Here is a 4,780-nt window from a genome sequence, read left to right as displayed (position 1 = left end):
ATTAGCTAAACTAAGTATGTTAAATAAAGAAATAAATAATATCTTATAAATATACCATTTAAAAATTATAGTGCTTTTAAAAATTATTAATTAAAAAAATATGTAAGACAAAAAATTTAATGTAAATTAAAATAAAATTAATTCATTTATTTTAGTCAAATTAAATAATTAATATAATTGATTAACTATAATTAATATAATCAAATAACTATAATTAAATAATTTAATATTTATTTCAATCGAATTAAATAAATAGTTAATTATGATATTTTAAAAATGATTAATCAAAATATATAAAATAAAAAATAATTTAAATTTAAATAAAATTAATTTATTTATTTCAATCAAATCAAATAATAATTAATATAATTAATTAGTTATAATTAATTTAATCAAATAAAATATTCAATAATTTAATATTTATCTCAATCAAATTAAATAAATAATTAATTAATGTATTTAAATAAATTGAATAATAAATCCTAAAATATTTTTAAGAATATACCACGTTATCTATGTTATTAATCGAAAAGATTTGATTTTAATAATATATATAATAGATAAATTCTTATAATAAAAAAATTATGAGACTAGTATTTTTATTAAAATTTGGTCAGCACTTAACTAATAAAATAAAAATAAACAATCCTATATTATTAAATATAATCTTATACTATTAAAAATATTAATAATAACTAATTGATAATTTATAACTAATTAATAACTACAAATTATAAAACTTATTAGTCTTTAGTACTCCTCTTTTTTTAATACACCTAATAAATAATTATTGAAATGTTTCCAAAAAAAATAAATTATGAACACACCATTTATTATGAAAAAAAAAATGCATTTTGTTTCAGATAAGCTTTACATAAAGAGATGGGTGTTGGAGAAGATGGCGATTATGACAGCAGGGGATATAAATTATAATAGATTTTTTAATTTATTGTAAGCATCGGTAACAAGCAATGAATAAATGAGTGTGAGGATCAGAATTGAAGAAGTTGAACTTGTTGCTTATGGACGCATGGGATGTGTAGAAAACTTTGAAATAACAAAACACAAGAATTTTGTTGTGAACGAGTGTCTTAAGACCTTAGGAATCACATACCGAGAATAGATCTTCTTAATTTTTTTTAATTTTTTTATTATATATTTTTTAAATAAAACAAAAAAAATATATGACAAAAAATATTAAACAATAAAAATATCACATTTTATAAAAAAAAAATTAAAAAAATATTGAAAGATCTATTTTTCATTTTCGTGAGTTACTATATTTGTATATTGAACACATTTTGGACATGATATTTGATATGTGTATTTTTTGTATCTAATTATATCTTAATAAAAAATTTTTTTTCTAAATATATTTATATATATTTAAATATTATCACATGTCCAATTTTATTTTTAACATATATTTTTAAAATAAATTTAAAAATATTATATATTATTATTTATTAACATAATTTTTTAAAATATTTTATATAATTAAAAATATTAATAACAATTTTAGTTTATATTTTAATATCAATACAAAAATTAAAATATTATTCTAATTTTTTAAAAAATACTTTATATATATCATATTCATATATCTTATAAGAATTTAAAATTCGTATAGCCGTATATCTTATATCATGTCGTATTTTGTATTCGGTCGTACATCATACCTTGAGAATAGAGAATATAGTTCAAGATTTTAAAGAAAAGGATATTATTATTAAAAAAAATTAATTAAATATTGATAGTTTGATGATTTTCATTTTAGATATCAAATAATTTTAAAAATTTCTAGGTCAACTGTCTCATATGAATCAAGTTGTCTAAGCATATGTCTCTACCGATCATCGGCTTAATTTTTTAAACAAATAATTTTATAATATGGTATTTTAAAAAAATTATAACTAAAATCTCTATATTCGAGGAGTGATTTTATGAAAGTACCTATAAACTAGCAAAAAATTAGTCACCATATTCGGCTATAGACAACACTAACAAAATAGTAATAATAATAATAAAAAAAAACATATTGAGAATACATGTTTAAATAATGTTAGGTATGTTTAATTAAGCAAACAAAAAGTCACAAAAAAAATTAAGCAAACAAAAATTATGTATTTATTATTTTTTATTTACTATTTTTTTCATTGATTTTTCTCTCATTAACTTAACCAAGTTATTAGTGAAAATTTAACTAATATTACCTAACTTTTAAAATAATCGAACAATTGTTTTAAAATAAAAAAGCAGATATATCTTTTTTTTTTAAAATCAAACCTTAACATGTGTATTTGAACTTTGGACCACTTGATAACAAAACCCTAAAGATAAAGTCTCTACACTTTTTCTTTCTCTTATTTTATGCTATTTTCTGTTTTCACTTTCATTATAATGATTAAAATAATATGGGATGACCAATAGAAGATAAACCCCAACAATACAATTATTCCTTCCACATACATGATGCAAGCAAATTTCTCTTTCAGTTTCTGTATAAATACCCCTTCATATCCCTTCTTTCTCTTCATTACAACATCATATGAAACATTTTCCATAGTAATGGAACAGTTTTTGGGTAGGGAGAAGAGAGGAAATAACTAAGGGTTAATTAATTACTTGTCCCTCATAAACACTTTCAAAAGCAATAGTGATGCTTTAGTTAATTATCAGCTTAATTAGTGTGATTATTCATCAAGTAATGGAGAGTATTATGGTATTGAGTTTTCGTCTTCGCTAATTAACGGTAAAGGGTGGTGACAGAAGAGAGTGAGCACACATGGTGTTTTCTTGTATGGTGATATTTCATACTTGAAGCTATATGTGCTCACTCTCTTGCTGTCACCCCGTAACCATTTCTCACTATCTTTTTTCAATTTCTGCAATATATATAGATATACTATTTTTTTTTTGGATTTTATTATCTTCTTATGCTTTAACTAACCCTAGCTAGCAACTTATTAGGCTTAACTTATGAAGCTCACATCTCAGGTATGTCTTCTTCTTTTTTATAATTTATTTTTTTTTAATTTAAAAAATGAAATATTGTAGATATATACATATTTGTAACAATCTATATAACATATAACTGATTTGATTTATTAATTTGGATGGTAGTGGATTCAGTCAAAATTATACCATGGAATGAAGCTGGTGTGTTGATGATTATTGATAAGGGTATCTGGAAAATACTAGCAATAATGATGAAGTGACCTTTTTTGGTTTCTAGTTTCCACTGTTAACAAACAGTTGTATATTCCATTTCCATTTTCTTAAAATGAATTTACCCCTAATTCTGTGTTCACACCCAGATTTAGGGTTTTCAGTTCAATAAAAATAATTGATAAAATTAGCATTTTTTATTAAAAAAAACAATTTTGTTGTTGTCTAGTCCATATTAATAACTTAATTGTAGTTTCATCTTTATATATCATAAAGGTTACTAGCTAATTAATAATTATAATTTTTTTTAGCTAACAAAAATCAATCTGATATTAAAGAATGAAATTTAGAAATTAAAATATATACAGAATTTTGGATTTAAAATAGTTCAATTTACTGATTATTATCATATTTCATATCATTCTCAGGTAACAGTCTTGCTGATGAAATATATACATAGTCCCATATGAATTGATGAGTTGTGATAGGAGCAAAGCTACATCAATGAAATGAAAATTAATTAACAATAATATGTATCTTTCATTTCAAAACAAGAAAGAAGTATCAGGAATGAAGGATGTTGAAAGGGTTATTATATGCATATCTATCATCTTCTTCAATTTCTTGGATATATGTGTCTGTAAGAACAACGTTGTTGTCTCTGATCTGTCAAAATTTATTGTCAGAATTTTAATTCTTGAAAGAAAAAGAAAATGGTGCAGCTTACTATATGTATATGTCATATGTCATTCTAGCTGGAATCAAATAAATTTGAGCAAAATATATATTTGCCAGAAATTTTATATATGTATTATTTATTCTGAGCTATAACTTTGATTACAATAATACAATATTAACACAAATATTTTTAATTTTTATAACAATAATTTAATTAATACATATTTTTTTTATTTTATACAATTAATTAACAACAACTGAATATTAATAATGTTCAATATATAATAGGCTTATATATTTGGATCAAGTAAATCCAATGGCATTAGAATCATATATAAATATTGGATAAAGTTTACCAATTTATCTGTCTTTTATGCTTGTCTCTATCTCCTTGACTCATTCTTCATTTTGATGAATATATATCTCTTCAAGTATTTTGCTTTAATTTTCATATATTTCTCACTAAAAATATACTTAGAAATATATTTCTAAGTTAAGTAAATTCGAGAAAAATATTTTTATATATATATATATATATATATATATATATATATATATATATATATATATATATAAAAGTTCAAATTAAAGACAAATATTTATACCAAGCCAACATTAGTTGTTTATGATTTAATCTGAACGCAACTTGCATGTAACTTTCAGTTTCAGATCAATCTTCATTAATAGGAATGTGATTGATCTATGCATGTCATGAGATATCTGTGCAGTGTCTATTTGTCCAAATTATTTTTTTTTTTTCTATGCCATACACATGTTCAAGATTCCAACATTATTTGATAGGACTGAAATTGAGCATGAATAAGACTTGGTATAAATAAAGAAGAAGACTTCTAACTAAACTTTAAAGGGGTTTGGTGTTGAAAATGAAATGTAATATAGGAGTAATTTTAAGTTTAATAATGGTGTTTTGATA

The 4,780-nt window shown here is 21.6% G+C and overlaps 1 long non-coding RNA gene across 1 annotated transcript; it reads left to right on the top strand.

Moving 5' to 3' along the window:
* Positions 1-2,415: 2,415 nt before the first annotated feature.
* Positions 2,416-3,966, top strand: LOC130933395 (uncharacterized). Its single transcript, XR_009067704.1, has 2 exons — positions 2,416-2,997; positions 3,597-3,966. It is a non-coding gene; the product is annotated as an uncharacterized LOC130933395 (long non-coding RNA).
* Positions 3,967-4,780: the final 814 nt, after the last annotated feature.

This window comes from Arachis stenosperma, chromosome 6, assembly GCF_014773155.1.
Source record: "Arachis stenosperma cultivar V10309 chromosome 6, arast.V10309.gnm1.PFL2, whole genome shotgun sequence".
Taxonomy (NCBI): domain Eukaryota; kingdom Viridiplantae; phylum Streptophyta; class Magnoliopsida; order Fabales; family Fabaceae; genus Arachis; species Arachis stenosperma.
This window is presented reverse-complemented; position numbering and strand designations above follow the sequence as displayed.